We start from the raw sequence: 23131 nt of genomic DNA, 5'->3' as shown, positions 1-23131 counted from the left end.
TTCTCTAAGCAATGGACCTGTCTGGTTCCAGAACCGATGTGATATATTTGACACTGTTCCTTGTTGCAGCAGCTTTCCAGGTGGGGTGGGGCTGCTCTGCTGACAGAGCAGAGGAGGGGAGGAGTGGTTTGCACTCCCTAAGTGCGCATGAATATTTCGCAGGCCATCTAAGGCCAGCCAAACAGCCATGTGCACTTTGCATGTTCTCCACCCAGTTTGCATTACAGCCTGGGTGGAGAACATGCCCAGGCCCCCAGTCTCCGTCTGAGCGCCGAACCACAGCGCTCCGACTAATCACAATGCTGCATTGCAGCGCTGTGATTGGCTATCTGGAGCCTAGGAGCAGTGTTCCTGTTCCAGGGACAATGGTGTAGAGAGCGGTGAGCCAGTACGTTTTTTTCTTCTTAACTCTCTCTCCCGGCCCCTCCTGCCCTCTCCGCCCTCCCACGCCTGATCTGTGCCAGCCGCCACTGGTGCACAGAGTGCCAAGGCCAGCAAAAGTGAGATCAGCAAAATGGGAGGACGAAGGCAAAAACTTTGGGGGAAGACCACCCTAAGGCTGACAGGTCTAACACATATAGCAAACATAATAAGTTAACACACAGAGTATTATGTACAAATGAGACGAGAACAATGTTCCCTGTCAACTAAATAAGATTTTTTTTATAGAAATGCAGGCATTGCAGATTAAGCAATAAATCAGATGAGGGTTTTGGCTAAAACTTCACTTTACATTTTTTAAGAGCTCACATCATTATCTGGGCCGGTTGTCAAGAGCTTACAATCAAACATGTTGAAACAGTCATATACGAGCTTAACAACAAAGTAGGGTGGATTTTAGTAATAGACTTCAGTTTTGGTAAAACATTCAGAGGTGGAGCTGAGAATTTATATCAACACTTCACATTACATGAGGAGCTTGTCTTTCCACAATGTGTGCCTCGTGCCAAATTTTTTGCAGCATAACAAGAGCTTACATTTTATATTTTAAGACACCATTTAGCATGGCTTATCAGCTTAAAGGTTATTAGTCTCAAGGTCAGATTTTAAGATAGAAATGTATTTTCTAGTAGCTGCGGAGGAGCAGCAAATGTTGTGGGTGGTAGAAATATTTCTCATAAAGGTGTTTTTACTGAGCGCTTATATTGAGGGATTAGAAACTCTAAAAACCTTTACAAGTTGAAGTTCAGAAAGACAGAAACACTGATAACACTAGTATGGTCTTGTGATCTTGTAGGATTTTTAAAGGTGTGGGGTGTAAATGCTAACTCCAAATTGCAATGAGTGGTCATGCTAAGAGAGCTGACTTCCTATGCAGGGGAGGTTCCCCAATAACATTTGAAGAAAAATGAGCCAAAATATTTATTGTACATCACAATTTTCAAATTACTTTGCTAAAAAGCATCTGAAGGAACATTATTTAAATGTCTCAGGACTTTAAAGGTTTGCAAGGAAAACACTCCCTCGTCAGACCTGTTAGAGTGTCATTCACCTGGAGCAAAGTTTGAGAAAAAGATGGGCAAATGCCTAAAGTTTTCATCACAATTTCCCATTAAATATGTAAAAATAAACCGTATGTGATACAGGCAGATCCTCAAATGCGATGTGCACGCTGGGTGATGTACCCAGCGTCTACTTTTACAAAACACCTATACACACTTCAAGAAATCACTTATTTTCCATTTTTCCATCCTGCCCTTAAATGGAGCCCTTACCAGTTTGGGCGCAATTAATTAACTTACAGGCTAGGGTGTCAGACAGCAGTACTAATTCATACTCGTACATCAGCTTTAAATACATTTTTGATAACACAATAGTTTTTACCCGAAAATAACGTCTTGTCAGTTTCTTAAAATATATACATTTTGTTATCAAATACTAGCTTTACAGTCTGCATAAATATGTTTTTGTTTTGAAATACAAACTTTTCATGATCAATAAACACATGTTTGGTGCCAAACATGAATTCACCATTTTCATCAAATACTCACATGTACTACTTTAACACATGAATAGATTTTGTCAGGCATGCCCTGGTTTCTCCACCTGTGTCATGGATACCACAGTATGTCAACAATTTCTCCATCTGTGTCATGGATACCACAGTATGTCAACAATTACAACCCCTGTGATAGAACCAGGATCATGCCAAGGGTGAATGCCCTTGGTCTGCCAGGAATTACCATCCTTTCGCCAGGGCCAAAGTTAACCCAGGGGTGGGCACATTTCTCCCATAGATACCCAAAAGATGACAAGAATTACCACCGTGGAAACTTTTTCAGGAGTCCCAGGCCACAAAGAGGCTACTGGGCTCAGATGTTAATAAGCAGGTCCTTTTACTGCTGGTGTCCCCGGGCTTGGCCTTACTTTAGAGCCCAAACCTGACCCCCAAGCCCCCCCTTTAGCACCTGACATTCTGGGTAGCGAAGCCGAGCAGTGCCAGGTCTTGTCAGAGAAGTGGGGTAGGGTGGAAACTCACAACTCAGTGAAATATGTAAAAGTGGTTAATAAATAAATGTCCCTTGTATTTAAGAAAATGTACTTTACTTCTACCTCAAAACCTAATAGTGGACACACAATATTCAGTGGACAGACATGTGGTATACACTGGTCATGGTAAGAGTCGCTGTGTGTGGGGCCAGCCAGCGTGGTCTGAGGCGAGTCCCCAGTGATCAGGATATGTAGTGAAATCCAGGGAACGCAAAATATGATTGAATGTCCTCCACGGGAAGCCGTGAGTGCAGCTCTCGAGAGTATGCTACCATTAGAACGCATCCATCAAGGATTTTCTTTTTTTCACAATGCATTCATTTATAACACATGCTTTTACAATGAATTAGGCAATGGATGCATTGTATTGGTAATGTGCTAATTAGGTAAGAATATAATTCTGAAAAATTATAAGAGAATTACATATATACATGTGAGAAAATATATATATATATATAAAAAAAATATGTATATATGTGTGCGCATATATATAAATATTACCTACTGGCGGTCGCCAGTAGGTAGTTATAGTTAGGACCCTGTTTCCATAGGCAATCCGCAACATTCTATTTGGAATAACTTTGGCGCCGGTCGACGAATCCTCGCGAATTTCTCAAAATAGGTGGGGCGCTACGCTCCGCTCCTACCCTGAAAGTCTCGGGGGGATTCGTCAAGCGGGGGCTGAGATAAAAGGGGGGTCCCAAAACGCGTTTTTCCCATGCATTTTTCCATAGGACCTTTAGACAGGGCTACAGCCCGAACGGCTGAACAGAATTACTAGAAATTTGGCAGAGAGTTAGTCCTCAGGTCAAGGAAGTGCCTTTTGTAGGTTTGGTGTAAATCTGTTCAGTAGATTCTGAGAAAATAGCCTTTAAATCAATATATATATCTGAGCCAGCTTACGGTACGCTTACCGTAAGCTTACCGTACGCGTACGGTGGCGTGCGCGAGCGCGATTCTGATTGGCTGTTACATCTAAGTAAACATTCGAATCGGTCGAAACCAGGAAGCGGCGGCCGCCATTTTCTCTCTCGCACTCTGAGGGGGGGGCTGTAAACAAAGGCAAAAAACATATAAAGGGGCTGTTTAGACAGCGCCCATGCACATAGCCATGTTAGTTGAGTCCTCAAAGATCCCCCAAGGCCAAAAACGGTAAATTTTTATTTTATGAAAATTTCGCCGATTACGCTTACCGTACGCATACGGTGCGCTTACGCTAAAAATTTTAATAAAAAAAAAAAACACTCTCTGTGCATGGCATATTATTGTCATCACTTAAAAAATAAATGTAACAGATTACCTATCACAAGGAAGCGCATAATATGTCCTCCATGTGCGCACGGTGCGTAACGTGGGCACGCGGTGCGCGTAGCGCACCGCGTGCCCACCATGCGTGCACGGCACTAACTGCGTAAAGTGGGCGCGCACGCCACGAATGGCGTAAAGTAACTTAGCATTTAAAAAACCGTACAAATTCACTGAAAAAACCATAGGTTTCACACACGTTATAGTTAGGAATTAGCATTTAAAAAACCTTGCAAATTCACTGAAAAAACCATAGGTTTCACACATGTTATAGTTAGCGGAAATTTTACTGATAAAAAACCAATGAAATTCCCCCGTTATAGTTAGTGCAGGCAACTATAACTCACGCGACCGCAATCTTCTGCTGATGACATATGTGTCTTTATGAAAAAAAAAAATTTGTAATATATGTATAGCTAAAAATGTATGGAAGAAGACATGGGCAAATAAGTGTCTAAATACAGTATTAGCATCAGCAGAGGATTGCGGTCGCGTGAGTTATAGTTGCCTGCACTAACTATAACGGGGGAATTTTATTGGTTTTTTATCAGTAAAATTTCCGCTAACTATAACATGTGTGAAACCTATGGTTTTTTCAGTGAATATATATATATATATATATATATATATATATATATATATATATATATATATATATATATATATATATATATATATATATATATATATATAATATATATATATATGTATATCAAGACTCGACACTGTAATTTCTTGGTACTCAAAACACACAGCAGCTACGGACAACTCTTACCTTCAAAAACAGTCCTTTTTTTGAGCATCGAACAGGCGACCAATTCTATGCGTTTCGGGATAGCAATCCCTTGCTCACGAGTAAAGTGTAAAAAAATAAGAAGTGTTTTAAATAAATCACGTGGTTTTTTAGAATGGTAAACAGTGAAAACATAGTTAGCGGTATTTCGTTTGTACACAAAGTCGCTCTGTTTTTTCAATGAAACTTTATACACAAAAGTATTGAATTAATACAATTGGTGAAAAGGGATGCAAATTTTTCAGTGCAAACATAAATACATATTTTACGTTGTGCTTTAGTGTTACCTGATTTAAATAACAAACAGAATCACCACTTTCAGGTAACATAGACGATAGCGATTTGATGCAACTTTTCAAACCATAATTTCATAGTTCATTGACACCCCAGTGGGCCACAAATACGCAATGTCCGATAGCAGCCGCATATGAATGTGACGATCTATCATTTTGCCCCAGTGGGCCCAACCAGATACTTTAGCTCTTCTGCATCCCATCTTAGTTGACCAAATAATCCTTGTATCTAAAATAAGAGAAAAAACAGATACATCAATACACACTGACCTATATACACCACCAAATTCCAAATAGTCCTTTTTTTACACTATAAAAAGTAACTTTAAAAACTTCTTTTGCCATTGAATGAATCAATAAAACAGAAACTGCTGGTTCTTAATTTAACATCGTGAATCCCTTGATTCAATTGTTGGACAATATTGATATACACATTTCGAATTTTTCAAATTTTCACCCCAAGTGTACAGCTAATTCCTCATCTCAATTGTGGCCAATAGGGGCCAGAGTTTTATACTGAATAATGAGTTTAGACTCAAGGCGTCTAAGATCTTGAACTCTATTGCCTCCCCTCTCACTTATCCTGACTGAATCAAGAACGCAAAAACTTAATAAATCGCTGTTCTGATTATGGTGGCTTGAAAAGTGGCGTGCTATCGGGTACTGTTTATCGCCGTGTTTAATGGCGCGCAAATGTTCTAAAATCCTGATCCTTGCTTTATGGATAGTACTCCCTATGTAAGCCTTTTTACACGGACAAAATAGAGCATAGACTGCAAAATCAGTATTGCAAGTGGTATGTTTGAGAATCTTGTAGGGTTTGTTAAACGGAGAAAGTGTACATTCTTTACAATTCTTGCTGTGTTTACATGCTTTGCACTTCCTGCATGTATAGAAACCTTGCACTCCTAAGGTATTAACATGTGTGGGTTCAATTGCTTTACACAATGTATCTTTCAATGATGTTGCTTTTCTATACGTAATCTGTGGAAAAGTCTCAACACTACCTGATAGATCATTATCGGTGTGTAACACTGGCCAGAATTTATTCAGGCTCTTACGTACATCGTGGGCTTGATTGTTGAACGTGGTAATGAACCTAATTTTGTCCAATTCATCATTGTTGATTACTTTATCAAACAATAGTGATTCTCTCGATCATTTGGCCACTTCTACTTTGGCTTTATTGATTACTGTTTCAGAGTACCCTCTTTCAAGAAATCTTTCGGTCATCACTGTTTCTTCTCTCCTGAAGCTTTCTAATGAGCTACAGTTGCGTTTTGCTCTTAATAGTTCTCCTAAGGGGATACTATCAAGAAGAGATTTTGGGTGACAGCTACGTGCATGGAGAAGACTATTGCCCGCAGTTTGTTTTCTATACAGACAGCTTTTCAAACCATCATTTTCAATAGTGAGGGACAGATCCAGGAACTCAATATTCGTTTGTGACCACTCACTTGTAAATTGGAGATTAAAATTATTATCATTCAAACTTTCAACAAATGCCTTCGCTTCCATCTCAGTGCCATTCCATACGCAAAAAATGTCGTCAATGTATCTTATCCATTTTATTACCTTATCTTTGAATATCACATGTTCTCTGACCACTTTCTCCTCCCAGTACCCCAAATAGAGACCCACAAAGCAAGGAGCAAAGCAAGTCCCCATTGAAGTACCGAGGGATTGTTTAAAAATCTTGCCATCGAAGATGAAAAAATTCTGTTTAAGACAGGATGTCATCATTTCAACCAACATTTCTGTATGGTAGAAATATGTGATAGACCTTTCATCGAGATAATGTTTACATGCCATGAGTCCTAAATCGTGCGGTATGCACGTGTAAAGACTTGTCACATCTAATGAAACAAGAGAAAATTAATTTCTCCATTCTAAGTTTTCAAGTTCCCTCAGAAAGTGACCTGTGTCCTTAATGTAGGATGGGAGTTTAGTCACAAAAGTTTGCAGAAAAAAATCTTCATATTTTGAAGTATTTTCCATGCAGCTCCCTCTTGAAGATACAATAGGTCTTCCTGGGGGAGCTGCTGGATTTTTGTGGATTTTTGGGAGCAAGTATAGGGCTGGTAGTTTTGGATGCTTACACAATAAAAAATCATATTCATTTTGTTCCAGTACGCCCTCTGTTTTCCATTTCAGTAGGCTAGTCTGGAACATCCTTATTGCATGTTCGTATTCCATCCTATTACTTCGTTGATATTTATCTACATCAGAAAGTTGTTGCATACCTTCCTCTATATATTTCTGCCTTGATTGAACGACAACATTCCCTCCCTTATCCGATTTTTTAATTACAATAGTGCTGTCATTTTTCAGATTATTAATCGCTTCTCTCTGTGCTAGTGTGACATTATTCCACCCATACCATTTTTTCTTTGAGAGCTTGATTAGCTCTTGTGTGACTCCTCTCTCAAATACCTCAATTGCATCGTTTTTAATCTGTGGTAAGAAAATGGACCTGGGTTTAAAATGGTTTACAACATTCAAATTGAGGGTGACATTATCATTCATGATATCAGAGCATGGATTGTCTTCGTCTGTTACCACACCTGCCAAAACATTGGCAGTGTGGAGTAGTTTAACATCATTAATACTTACAGTGCTTGGCATCTCTCTGTTGATTTCAACTCCTGTTCCCACCTTAGTCGCATACCATTTTTTTATACGTAATTTTCTTGTAAAATAAAAAAGATCAATGCGACTCTGTGTGTAATTGAAATTGTTTGATGGGCAAAAAGTAAGTCCAAGAGAAAGTACTTCCAGCTCAAAGTCACTCAGTACTCAATCTGACAAATTGATGGCTGTTTTTCTATGCATTATTTCGTCTTGCTTTGGCCCCTTGTACGACTTCCCACTGGGCTCACAGATTCTCTTTGTATTGATTTGTTTCCTCTTCTTCCGCCTTTGTTTCCTCTTCCACGACCTCGTGTGTTTCCCTGTTTGGTTTGTCTCCCTTTGGCCATAAGACTGAATTCTGTTAAAATGCTGGTTTTTACCCCATCAAACTCTGAGATATTTGAGATTTCACTGCTGGTTGCAATGCTTTCGTCTGTATGGGTTTCAGTATCGACTTGCTCATCTTGATGGTTACTAATTACTTTATTGTTAACAGCTGAAGGGGCCGTAATGGGAGAATTTTTTCGAAGTTGATCGTACTTCTTAGCGAAGGTTAGAATCTGTCCCTTTTGGTAGTCGACCAGGTCCCTTTGAAATTTTCTTTGTTTTTTTAGTTTGATGTCATTCTCAATTTTGTCCAAATTCCTTTCCATCCTATCCATCTCCTTTTTGAATTCTTCCTGTCCACAAAGGGTTTTTATTTGCTCAGTCAACTTGTCAATGGTGTCACTCAATCTTTCACAATCTTTTCTGGCATGCTTGACTAACAACACCAACATGTTAGTAGAACAGTTGTGGTTGTTGCTAGCCCAATCCGTGATCAATTCAGGATCGGGGTCATTAAAAGTGGGCGTGATGAAAATACGTAGACCCCTTGGTATTCTCCCTACGTCTATATATTTTTGTAGGGTGGTGGCTTCCCACCATTTGTTTTGTTCGGTCTTGAGTGCTTTCCATAATTGGTCCCATAGTTGTCGTTTGCCAGATATTTGTGCACCATTGCTTGTTGATGGTACATTCTCAACCGTCTCAATGGTTTCCACCGTGTCAAACAATTTCCCAGCTGCTTCGGTGCGTTTGACATTTCTGGTCATAGCCATGTTCTACTCATTTATTGTAAGGTTCTTAACGCTATTTAAGTGTGACTGTATATCGCTCCAAAGTTCACATGGGTTTTACCCCGAACTCGTCATCCATCTGCGCAATGATGCATACACTAATCCGGTATCGTGGAGACTGACCAAAACCGAACCGATTAAGGGTTTCGGTTTCACTTCTTTTTCTCTTTTCGACTTCTCTAACGAAACCTTAGTGATGAAATAATGCGCGGGTGAGGGGATTAATAATGATCAATCCGCAAACACAGCGTAAACGCTGTCATCAGCCTCCCCCTCACTCACTTGTAATGGTGGTCCGTAGCGAGGTGGCAATCCTCAGTTATCAAGACTCGACGCTGTAATTTCTTGGTACTTGAAACACACAGCAGCTACGGACAACTCTTAGCTTCAAAAACAGTCCTTTATTTGAGCATCGAACAGGCGACCAACTCTACGCGTTTCGGGATAGCAATCCCTTGCTCACGAGTAAAGTGTAAAAAAACAGGAAGTGTTTTAAATAAATCCCGTGGTTTTTTAGACAGTGAAAACATACTTAGCGGTATTTCGTTGTACACGAAGTCGCTCTGTTTTTTCAATGAAACTTTATACACAAAAGTATTGAATTAATACAATTGGTGAAAAGGGATGCAAATTTTTCAGTGCAAACATAAATGCATATTTTACGTTGTGCTTTAGTGTTACCTGATTTAAATAACAAACAGAATCACCACTTTCAGGTAACATAGACGATAGCTATTTGATGCAACTTTTCAAACCATAATTTCATAGTTCATTGACACCCCAGTGGGCTACAAATACGCAATGTACGATAGCAGCCGCATATGAATGTGACGATCTATCATTTTCTTTTTTCACAATGCATTCATTTATAACACATGCTTTTACAACGAATTAGGCAATGGATGCATTGTATTGGTAATGTGCTAATTAGGTAAGAATATAATTCTGAAAAATTATAAGAGAATTACATATATACATGTGAGAAAATATATATATAAAAAAAATATGTATATATTTGTGCGCATATATATATATATATATATATATATATATATATATATAAAGTATCACGGTCCCGTCTTGTCTGAGAGTCCCAGGAAAAACAGGTACGGACCACAGCGTGTTCTGGTATTCAGTGCAGTTTATTGCTTAGGTAATCAGCAATTCTGGCCTAGCAGCATTACGCGTTTCGACAGTGAACCACTGTCTTGATCACATGACATGCATACGGCCAATCAAAGCTTATATACCGGTGAGAAAACAGTGAAAACAGACTCGATATGCCGTTGTTTGCAAAATTACTAAATATAAACATTGTATCACAATATTATTTGTCATATTGTTAAAAATATACATATAAGTGTTCATACTTAGGCAAATGAGTAAAAGTCGCAGTTTACAATAAATATATAAATATGTAAACAGAGTGAAAAGTGCAAGTGCTTAAAAATTTCCTGAATAAATTCAATCACCGATAGTTATAAAAAAGAGTTTAAAAGTTGATAAAATATCCATATTAAAATCATAGGAATATTAATCAATGAAGAGAAGCTAAGCTAATTGTTTGTGCATATGTTTGATGTTGAATGACTATACTGTTGGCAACGATATATGTGAAGTATACAAAGAGACAAATACTGAACAAAATTTGTAAACCCCATGTGAGATTGTGGTGTATACTTAACAATGATTAATTAACCTCGTATCATTAGCTTGTGCAAATGTATCTCAGGTAAATTAAAGAAGATTCCCTATATCGAAGGGTTACTTCTGTGGTTGCCATAATCTTGATGAAATCACAAACAATAATCATGCACAAATTTAGACGACTTATTTTTCTTGTAAAACCAGTACCCAATGTTATCATCGGCGATTCATTCGTTAATAGATCGTTAAAATCTTAAGTAAAAACCGGAGAACCAGTTAAAACTCTTGATAAAAACTTATCTAAAAATTCAATAAAAAGCCTGATAAATAACAAGTTGTAATGGTTTAAAAAAGACGTAGATGGCAGATATGAGAAGGTAGTTATATTTGGTGTATGTCTCATTTAGATAAATTACAAAAAATGGTGCATTTCTTCTCCATTGTTCAAACCTTTTGGCATTTTGGAATCTAGAGCCAAGATGTAATATGATTCTAACTGCCTTAATTTTTTCTCCCTGTTGCCCCCTCTGATAGATTTGGGTATCATGTCAATGACAAAGTAGCTAAAATCGTTTAAGTTGTTGTTATGAACATGTTTGAAATGTCGAGCTACTGGGTAACTGGGGTCTGAGTTAACTATTGCTCTCAGATGTTGTAGGATCCGATTAAATACTTGGAGTTTTGTGCTTCCCACGTATCTGAGTTTGCAAGTACATTCTAAGACATAAAATGCAGTGCGGCATGTTAGCATTTTGGAGATTCTTATGGGATTAGATTCTGCCATTCCTATTACTTCATTAGTATTGACCCCAAATTTACAAGCTCTACATGTATATATATTTCTTCCTCGCAGGTGCGACGAACGTGAGGATGGAAATCACGGCATGTACATTTGAAGTTTCCCCGCAGAAACGAAAGCCATGCACTCACGGGGGTGCATTGCAATCTTGTTTTATTGCCACATAAACAAACAACAGACACCTTTAGGCATACTGCCTTTCTCAATGTCACTGTGTCCGGCGCCATTTTGCCTTACTTATACAATGTCAATCAAACAGAAAGGCACTTCATTGAAATCAAAGAAGGTGGTCCGTTCTGCGCGATATCAAAGTGAACATGGCAGCCATCTTAACACCTCAAAACATAAGATAAATAGTGCAAACTGTGATATGATATATACCGGGTTGTTGATACTTCCCAAGGCACAATTACATTGCAATGTGTAAATCAAGATTAATAAATTACATGCGTGTTGTCCTGATGGCCCCCGTTGTCAATTGGCATGAATTTCACATATCGTGTGGCATATTTTATCTTCGTTCGCTACACAATCTAGGGCATAAAATTGAAAGGACACCAATAATGCCTTGGATGGTCTTACCTTAATCATCTTTGGGGTTCCAACCGGCCATTTACAGATGAAAAACCTCATAGCCGATGTGTTCAGAAATATATATACATACATACCGGTAAGCAACTGAGCTGATTAAGTCGTCCGCCTCTCTTTTCGGTGCTTGGAAGCACTCTGGAGTGGTAATTGGATATATATATTTTTATATATATATATTCTTGTGTTAAATATGCAGGTACTTTGGACATCTCTCCTCGTAACCCACTTGGGGAGTTCAGACTTTTCAGGCACTCTGAGCGGCAATCACTGTGAAATATGAATGGACTTCCATACCCAGAAATCATTGCAAATTACGTAGTCCCACATGGGCGGGGCGTATGGTTTTTAGTCCACATGGCCGCTGTGAATGCTGTGAAAACACCAGTGAACAAGGGCATGGAGCCCGAAATGCATATGGCAGCCTTGGGGGAGAGTACTATGTGCCTGCAACCATGATTAAAACAACGGAGTTACTTACCATCAGTGTTGGCGTCTCTACAAGGGCAACCTTCTTGTGTACAAAATATATATATATATTATCTACTGGCGGTCGGCAGTAGTTAGTGATAGTGCGGGTATTGGCGCCGGTTGACGAATCTTCGCGAAATTTTCAAAACTAATGGGGCGCTCCGCTCAGCTCCTACCCTGAAAGTCTCGGGGGGATTCGTCAAGCGGGGGCCGAGAAAAAAGGGGGGTCCCAAAACACGTTTTCTCCATGTATTTTCCCATATGACCGTTAGTCGAAGGTACAGCCCGAACGGCTGAACAGAATTACTTGAAATTTGGCAGAGAGGTAGTCCTCAGGTCAGGGATGTGCCTTTTGCATATATGGAGTCAATCTGTTCAGTAGTTCCTGAGAAAATTGCATTTAAAAGCACATACATATCTATAGCCGCGCACCGTGCGCGCACCGTGCGCGCACGCTAACGTGCACAAGCGTAATTCTGATTGGTTGTTACATGTTAGTCAACATTCGAATCGGTCGAAATCAGGAAGTGTCGGCCGCCATTTTGTTTGTTTTCAGTGCGAGAGTGGAAAAGGAAGGTGGTGAACATGAAAAGGGGGCAGGGTAGAGAGTTCCTGACCCCCTAGCCTTTGTCAGGGGTCCCTGAAGGACCCCTGACAAAGGCTAGGGGTCCCTCAGTATTCAAGGGGAATTCATTCCCCAACTTACAACGCGCCAGGAGGCGTGTTTGCACAGTGGTGAAGGGAGGGGGGGGGCCTGAGGTGACGTGTGCAAACACGCCCTGTGGCGCGTTTTAAGTTGGGGAATTAATTCCTCTTCAATCCTGAGGGTCCCTGGGGTCCAACTAGCCCACCACGTACCTCCAGTAAGCACCACAGGGCTGCGTTGCAGAGAGGTGTCCCAGGCCATGCCCCTTTTTACACCACTCTGCAATGCAGCTCTGTGGCGCTTACTGGAGGTACGTGTTGGCCATACAGCCACTCTCACAATCACTGACTCTCATGTATAGTCATTTATATACTCCTAGTCTCACATAAACTGCCTTTTACATATGTAGTTACTTGAACATGTACCACTGAGATATCCAATCTCTCGCCAACACACCCATACACACACTCACCCGCCCATACAGCTGTTTCCACATGCACTCTTGAACACATATACCCAGTGAATCAACCACTCACACATCTATGTACAGTCACACACCTCCCACCCACCCACACACACACTCAGTCTTCCATACAAATACTCAGGCAACCAATCAATAACCCATATAGACACTCATGTAGCTACTGACCAACACATGCAGCAGCTTACACACTGATACACGCATTCAGACAGTTTAGTCACCCATGCATTCAGTAAGACACATTTAATCACTCACTTATACGGTCAGTCACGCACCTACTAAATCCTCCATCCAGACACTTATACACCCACTCATTCTTCAATACACCTTGGCATATATACAAAACATATTTAAACTTTAGAGAAACACTCAGTCACTGGATGATGTCATCAGTGATGTCATCAGTGATGTCAATTGAGAATTCATCAGTGATGTCATCAGTGATGTCACCTACCATGTCATAAATGAAGTAATATGTGACGTCATCAGCAGTGCATTGTGGGTGCGCGAGATATAGTTAGCTGAACTAACTATAACGGGGGAATTTCTATGGTTTTGTACGAGTGAAATGTCCAAGTAACTATAACGTCCCTGAAACCTATGGTTTATTCAGTGAATTTCTAAGGTTTTTTTAAATGCTAATTTCTAACTATAACGTGCCTGAAACCTATGGTTTTTTCAGTGAATTTCAATGGGTTTTTAAATGCTAATTTCTAACTATAACGTGCCTGAGAGAGAAAACTCCGACGCCGCGGCCGATCAGGATTCCCCGCCATCTTCTCCTTGCAGACTTTGCCTCTCCTGCCACTGTGCACGTAAAAAGGCCAATGCCAGGCCCTGAAACTCACAGCCGGCGGGGAGCGGAAGCAACGTCACACTCCAGGAATTTGCGCTCTTTCCAAGAAGACCAATAACTTTCCTTTTACCTCCTCTCGGACCATTGAGTCTGGAATGGCCCTCGGGAAGGGAGATGGAGCCGGCACTTGTGGACCCCGGGTCTTAATGCCACACGCCGGTAAGTCGTCACGCTTGCTCAAAATCCTTTCCAGATTCTCGACCCAAATAGTAGTACCAGTCAAACAAGCTTTGGCAAAGCCAGTAGGTCCTGCCTATGAGAGCTAAATGCTTTGGCAAGGATTATTAGCTATGTTGTAGAGCAGGGAGGTTGCTTTGCAGCATGTTTAAAAATAATAAAAAACAATCTCTGACATAGCAGGCACAAATGAACTTTTTGTAATTAAATTAACAATTCGGGGAATGGGTTGGAAGATAAGGCATTACGGAGAGAGGGTGGACAGGAGAGAAAGACCTAGGTGGGGGGGACAGGGCACACAAGAGACAATGGGAAAGCACACGGACACCGGGAGAGGTGGGGGCCGCACTTAGACAATGGAGGGTTAGCAGGAAGAGCCGTAAAGGCAAACGGACAACCGTGGGTGGGGGTGAGAGGATGGGGCAGCAAGCTGACAACGGAGGGTGGGCAGGAGGAGCCATAAAGGCAAACGGACAACAGTGGGTGGGCGTGAGAGGATGGGGAAGCAAGCTGACAATGAAGGGCAGGATGGGCTGGGGCAGCAAGCTGACAACTAAGGGTGGGCAGGAGGAGCCATGAAGGCAAACGGGCAACAGCGGGTGGGCATATTGTGTGGGAAGCAAGCTGTTAATGAAGGGCAGGCTGGGATAGGGCAACAAGCTGACAGTGGAGGGTGGGCAGCAGGGCCAGACATGGGTACCAAAGGCAGCCCTGGCAAAATTGCACAAACCAGCGCTTCCTTCCTCTCATCACTCTTTCTATCCATCCTTCTCTCTCTCCTACCTCTCTGATCTCTCACTTTCTCTCCATCCTTCCCTCTCATCTCCCTCGTTCTCACTTTTGAACCAGCCTGTACCTGCTGCCATCATTCTCGGGGATCTAGGGAAAGTGAAAGTGGCACCAGCATCGGCTCTGTGGCTCCAACTCACTGGATACAGGGCTGATGGGATAAAAATCCAGTCTGGTTCTGGTGGGCGGGACGGGCTGGGCGGAGCAAGCTGACCACAGAGGGCAGGGACAGGAAGAGTTGGGGCAGAAAGTTGACGGGCGACGCTGTGCAGGAGGCGATGACGCAGTAAGCAGACAACAGTGGGTTCAGCAAGCTGATACTGAGGGTGGGCAGGTGGGGTTTGAGAAGCACAATGGAAGGCAGTCTGGAGGTAATGAGAAGCAGTATGACAGTGGAGGGCGGGTGGGAGATGGTGGGGAAGCAAGCTGACAACGGTGGGAGGCAATAGTAGGGAATGGGAGAGCAAGTCGACAACAGAGAGAGGGCAGGAGGGGATGGGGCAGTAGACTGACGACGACGGGTGAGCGGGGGTGGGGCAGCAAGATGACAACAGAGGAAGGGCAGGAAGGATTTGGACAGCAAGCTCATAAGGACGGGTGGGTGAGTGGTGATGGGGAAGCACATGACAACGGAAGGCAGAAAGGAGGGAATGGGGAAGCACAGACAATGGAGAGTGGAGGGGATAAGGAAGTACACAGACAATAGAGGATGGCAGAGATGTGGAAACAAAGAAAAATAAGGGCGGGGAGGAGGGGCTAGGGAAGCAAACTGACAATGGAGGGTGAGCAGTGGAGCAAACAGATGTAGCGGTGATAGGGAATCAAGAACGAAAGGGGTAAGTAGTGGGGATGAAGCAAGAAGGCAACTGAGGGAGTGGAAGATAGAGGAACACCTTGGGAGAAAGAAGTACACAAGGGAGATGGTAGGAAAACACATGCACTCTCATAGAGTGCCTAAACAAAAAGAAACAAGCATTGGCATAGCCAATAGGTCTCGCCTTTGGGACCTTATAAGTGTTTAGCCATGCAACAGTTGATGTTTTTGCACCAAGGATATTGTGCTTGATAACCAAACACTTATAAGGTCCCAAAGGCAAGACCTATTGGCAATGCCAATGCTTGTTTTTTTTCTTGGGAGTAATCATAAAATCGGTGGCAAGGTCAGGTATTTACATTCAAGGAAAAATCTTTAATTTAAATTGCCGATGAACTAGCATTTTTATTCATTAACAAAAAAAACGGGCATGCTACTGCCCTGAAAAATGCGCCCCACACCCTTGTCCATTAGTTTTATGGTGTGCTCTCAACTCCCACTGTGCAAGATCAACTGGGAAATCTAACACCCTGCAACCACCCCGCTGCAGGAAGACTTGCAGAGTAGCACAACAAGATTGCTATGTCCAGGAGACAAAAGCTGCTGTTTTGGCTCTCTTTTGTGAACTCAGCCCAAGGACTGCACAATCAATCCGTGCAGGTCATGTGAAAAATGCTGCAGAGGCCCAAGAAAATGAAAGAAGCACCACTTGTGTAGAGGCAAAGCCCCCATGAGTACTGGTACCCACTTTGTCCGAGGAGAAGTTCCGGCACTCAAGGGGACAAAATTAAATGCTGCTGGTACTCAGTACCGGTAAGTACCGGCCCATTTAAAGCACTGGTTTTAGCCAACAGGAACTCATTACAAACAAAAGATGCACTGGTTGTTTCGTGTACTCAATACACCATCTAGACAGAGGTGCCCAACATACACCACATTCCAGAAAAGCTGGGGCTCACGTTAATAAGATGCATTTGGTGGTTAGTATGTTGTGTGGCCATTCTCAAAATCAGGCACTGATCTAGCACTCCATAGCCTACGAAAGATTACCCTGATCTATGAGAACATGGCTGCTACTGTTGGACAGACCAAAGAGCTTAGCAAGCAGTTTCAGTCTCAAAAGGAGCTCAGGCCACAATTCACTGTGTGCAACCAAAGCAGAAGTGAAAGAGCTCATGAGGCATACACGCCCGCTCTTCTTACGGCTGGCCCCCTCAGTCCCCGTGACCACGTCACTGTTTCAGGCAGATGCCCGCACCTGAAGGGTGCCTAGAGGGACCCGAGAAGTAAACTGCGCTGAGGCCCGGACGTGAGGTGGTGTCCTGGAAGGGCCAAACAAAAGAAGAGGCGGGGTCGGACTGGACGTATACCAGGTTCGAGTCTTGGCATCATCTCACCATCCTGTGTTGCGGGAAAATCACTTAATCTCCCAGTGCCTGAAATAATAAAAACAAAATGATGGCATCCCAAAGTGATTATGTGCTTGTATAATGTAACAGGCCCTCATGTAAAGAGCGCCAATCCTTTTGGGTGGAGTTCGCACCATTTCGCCTTGACGCCCATTGGGCAAAGTTTTGCGCATGATAAGATTTAATTCATTCATTCATTCATTTAAAAACTGTAAAAAATAAGCACCCTTTGTCGTTCGCCACACTGTAAAGCTCTCTGAAACCTTACTCTGTCAAGAAGCGCTATTAGAAGAACGATAGCTAAATACCCATCCTCTCCAGCAGTGTTGGTAATCTCTGCCGAGAAGCCAAGCATTGAATGGGTGCAAGCTCGGCCCTTCTTCCGGCCGTCGTCGGCTGCTCTCTCCCAGGCAGGGCCGTGGCACACAGCTGCTGGTTGCCTTCTTCACCCCTCCACTGCCGAATGCCGGATCTGAAACCCGCTGGTCGCTGTTATGTCATGCACCAGAAGCGGTTCGTTTGGAGCGCTGCCCACTCCACTGAACTAACTTTAAAAGAATGATGGTAGGTTTACCTTAAGTTCTGTGTTTCAATTGTATTTAACTTGCTGCTGAATAAATTGCAACAAACCCTCTAAACAACTTCACACGCCTTACAAGAGTACCCATAGGTTCTACTATTCAAAGTATTGTGGCTGAACCCTTCTGCAGAAGCCTCATTTTCTATTACTCTATTCAAAAGAGGGTTTGCCCAGGTGAGTCGCTCACCTAAGTACCCTCGTGCTGGCAGAAGTGCGTCTCCCTTGGGAGAGGCGAGATCTGCATGCCCCTTGGTATCCTCTTCCGGCCAGGTGGGCATAGAGGAAATACTGGTAGAGAGGGTGAAGACAGTCAATAGAGACACAATATTAGAGAAGCACCTAAGGGGTAGCAAAGATAAAAGGGGGTCCAAAAATGAGTATGAGCACCAATGCATTTTTCTAGAGACTTTGCACTCACACATAGCGGGCAAACACCCAGTCGCTTTTCTATAAATGTGGCAGGATTACACATTATGGTGTGAAGATGATCATTTTGGGTACTACAGGTAAGAGGGTAAGTATTTTTTTTTGTTATAAGGCCTTTCAAGTTAGTGATATCTGTTGTTGCAATACTTTAGTGAACTGTTGCGGTATTCCATGGAATTTCGCAGAAGCACCGCTGTACATAGCGATGACAAGGCATTATGTGATTGGCTAATGACTATACACACATAAGAGAATAGGGGGTCTAATGGCAGACAGCACAAAGGTTAAGAAAGGAATAAGGTGTGTAGAATCAATCAAACCCATGCGTTATCAGAGCAGAGCATGGATTTACTTTGTCAAACTTTTTTAATTAAGGTGTGTGAAGTGAGTTGAATTACATCGTACTCTTCACACAATCCTTTTTTAGAATTCACAGTCCTCTTTTTGCACTGCACTTCTACTTTGTTTGGTGGTCACAGTTTTTCACGTGTCTCCTTGACGCATCTCCATCAACCCAAGGGAGCAATAGAGCCTCTAACTAGTGAGGCAGTCTCTATGATCGAGAGACACACCTCTGTTCTAGTTGGATACCATGTGATATAAACCGATCATGAGAGGTGTCTTTGCTCTCACTATTTGTCTCATTGGTTGAGCAAGGTTGATGGTTATCCATGCTCTGCTCTGATAACGCATGGGTTTGATTGATTCTACACACCTTATTCCTTTCTTAACCTTTGTGCTGTCTGCCATTAGACCCCCTATTCTCTTATGTGTGTATAGTCTAGTTATGGGGATTAGAATTTGGGCAGGTCTCCCTTAGACCCTTCTTTCAGGTGGTAGTGTTGATTGGCTAATGACTGCCTTTACAAATGTAAAAGGCAGCCATATTGTTTTTAGGTACACATTGGATGTGTTCTGTGTTTCATCCTTAGATATAGGTAAGTATTAGGTTTTACATTTTTCCCCTGCCTATTACCACTTTATTACAGTGGTAATAGGTAGGGAAATATATATAGATATATCTATATAAAGATTTATCATTTTCTATATATTTTTTTTAAATGTACGGAGTCCTGTGGTCCTGCCTGGGTGAGTCCAGCGGTACTTAAAAGAAATAAAATAAATATGTTAAAAAATTCAAAATACATTTTACTACGCTGTAATTTGCATATATTGTGTAATACCATGTATTTTCAATGTTTAACATATTTAAATCTTCAGAAAAAAGTCAACGGAGTACTGCAGCCATGCCTAAAAATTAACCTACAGCTTAAGAATTTTTTTTAAAAAATGTGTAGTTCTCCATAAACTGCTGAAAAACTATACACGATATTCAAAATACATTTTTCTAATTATCACTTTTTATAATGCGGTAAGAAACAACTATAAAACCGAATACTTACCTATATATAAGGTCCAAAACCAGAACGCAGCAAAAGTGTGCTGAAACCGACATGGCTGACTTTTACGTTTTGTAAAGACAGCCATTAGCCAATCAGATACTGCCTTCTTATTTGCATATACTGCAGTAAACTTCAAAGTTACCACAGTATACCACGTCACAAAATATTATCAAGTATTTTAACACTTTTGACTTTACACTACTTACACTATTTATACCTACTACCATAAATTACAATTTACACCTCATAATCTATATTCCTGGCACATTACACCCACACCCACTTTCATGCTACATCTGTTTCAAGTACCACACTCCACTCTATGCCACTCTACTCTATGCCACTCCACTGTACCCTATTACATGCTACATGATTACACTATATGCCACACCACTCTATAATAATCCACTGTATGCCACTCCACTCTACGGTAAACCATTGTATGTCACTTCACGCTACCACACTCCACTCTACGCCACTACACTCTAACCCACTGTAGGCTATTACACTCTAACCCACTCCATTCTACAAGCCTGCAGTGTATGCCACTACATTGTACACCCCTTCACTATATGCGACTCCACTCTGTGCTATTCCACTGTACGCCACCCTACTCTTTGCCACTCCAGTGTACACCACTGTATTGTACACTATTCCACTGTACACCACCTCAGACTACGCCGCTCCACTGTATTTCCACTTCAGTGTACACGACTCCACTCCACGACACTCCATTGTATGGTATTCCACTGTGCACCAGTCCACTTTACACCACTCTACGCCACTCCAATGTATGCCACTCCATCATGTTCTTTTTCAGTCTATGCTATTCAACTGTACAACATTCCACCCTTCACCATTCCACTCTATGCTATTCCCCTATTAGGGCACTCAACTGTAACTCACTTCACTGTATGTCACTACACTCAACGTTATTCTGCTCGGCACCACTCCACTGTATGCTACTTTACTGTATCCCACTCCATGTATAGCACTCCACTCTACACTACTACAGTCTATGCTATTCCGCTCTACAACACTAAACTCTATGTCATTCCATTCTATTACCCTCTACTGTAGGCTACTCTACTCTACTCTATTCCTCTGTGCACAACTCCACTCTACGAAACTACACTTTACACTATTCCACTCTGTGACACTCCATTCTATGCCACTCCACTGTAGGCAATTCCACTCTACACTGTACCTCACTCCACTGTACGCCACGCCACTGTATGCAATTCGATTCTACCCAGCTATAGTGTACGCTATTCCACAGTCCACAACTCTGCTCTACACCACTTCACTCTATCCCCCTCAAGTTTATGGTATTCCACTGTACATCAGTACACTCTACCACACTCCACTCTACGCCACTTAACCCCACCGCACTCCACTCTATGCTATACCATTCTATGCCACTCCATTGTACCACACTTCCATCTACTCCACTCCACTCAATGCTCTCTACTGTTCACTATGCCACTGTACACAACAACATACTATGCCCCTCCACTCTATGCCACACCCTTGTACACCAATCCTGTCTTCGCCACTCCAATGTACACCAATCCTCTATACGTTCCTCCACTGTATGCAACTACACTCTTTACAATATTCCACTGTATGCCACACCACTCTACCCAACTCCACAGTATGGTATTGTACTGTATGTGACAGCACTGTCTGCCCCTACACTGTACACTACTCCACTCTACACTATTCCTCTCTACTACACTACACTCTACACCCCTCCACTTTGCTTTATTCCACTCTTTGCCACTCCACTCTTCATCCCTACACTATACTCTACTCCCCTGTACATTACTCCATTGGATGCCACTCTATGCTATTTCACTGTATGGTACTCCAATGTACACTACTACACTCTATGTCTGTCCAGTTTATGCTACTCCACTCCACTCCACACTATTCCAGTATAACACACTGTACTACACTCCACTCTATGCCATTCCAGTCTACGCCATTCCACTGTATGCCACTCCACTCTATGCCAATCCACTGTACACTATTTCACTGTATGGTACTACAATGTACACTACTACATGCTATGTCACTCCAGGCTATGCTACTCTACTCCCCCCACACTATTCCAATATACTACACTATACTACACTCTACTTCAATAAGTGAGACGTCAATAAGATATGCATGCTGCATATCACACTGATTAAAGAAAAATTATTCTCGGAATGCAAGTGAAGCTCTGCCCTCATGTCCTGACTTAATGTTTTTAAAAGTAAAGGGCCAGATGCATCAGAGGGTTTTGTCCATTCTGTGTCTATGGGAAAATGAGTTCATGCAGATGGCCCAAAATCTTTTGAGTGCTTGCATTTGAGATTTTTTCTCCTTTAGTGTAGTGGACGAACCGTTCAGGTCCACCGGACTACAGGGTTAATGTTACGTGCGTTATTTGTTCGCCTACCGCATTAAAGTTGTTCATTTAAATAAATACTAATTTCCTTCATATATGTGTGTGTGTGTGTTTTGTGTACTTGTAGTTGATTCAGATTTTTGGTAGGAAGGATTTTTCTGTTTCTTTAATAACTTTGGTGTCAATTGACGAATCAGCACAAAACTTTCCCAAATTAGAGTTCATCCACTTGACTTCTTCATGGAAAGTTTTGCGCTAATCTGTAAGCGGTGGCCGTTCCAAAAATACGATTTCCTATGTTAATTCCCATAGAAAAATCTGAAGGCTGTGTGCAGGGGTGATTGGACACCTGCATGGTGTTAGCCCAAGGCAGAAGGCCTTTTGCGCAACATGGACGTTGGCCACATGTTGCACGAAGGCGGTTGGGCGTATTATTAAAAAAAAAAACACTGAAAAAAACAAAGGTTAAAGTGATGTTATAATTACGTGTGGTAATAAGATCGTAACTTGCATTAAAAAAAGAAATTCACGGAAAAACTCATATAGTTTTCAACATATACAACCCCACTTGCCTCCAGGGTTCCTATTCTATACACCCGCACATGTACACACAGAAACGCTATGCTGCCTATATCTACAGGCCCTTTACTATCAACTTTTGTTTTTAAAATATTGTAAGGGTTTATGGAGTAATGTGAATAGCACTATCACGGATAAGGTCATCAGCGTTTTCATCAGTGATGTTCTCAATGATGTAATTTAGCATGTCATGAGTCAAGTAATGTATAAGAACATAAGCAGTGCATGACAAGGGCAGAAGGTATAGTTAGGTCACTAAACTTTAACTGGCAAATTTCAGTGCTTTTTTTGGTTTTAAACATTAGTTCCTATCGCATTTCATCACCTAACTATGTTGTCATTTTAACCTTTTGTTTTTTCAGTGAGTATTTATCTAAGATAGATAGATAGATAGATAGATAGATAGATAGATAGATAGATAGATAGATAGATAGATAGATA

This window comes from Triturus cristatus, chromosome 7 (genome assembly GCF_964204655.1).
Source record: "Triturus cristatus chromosome 7, aTriCri1.1, whole genome shotgun sequence".
Taxonomy (NCBI): domain Eukaryota; kingdom Metazoa; phylum Chordata; class Amphibia; order Caudata; family Salamandridae; genus Triturus; species Triturus cristatus.
The sequence above is the reverse complement of the archived record's forward strand: the minus strand, read 5'-3'. Positions refer to the sequence as shown.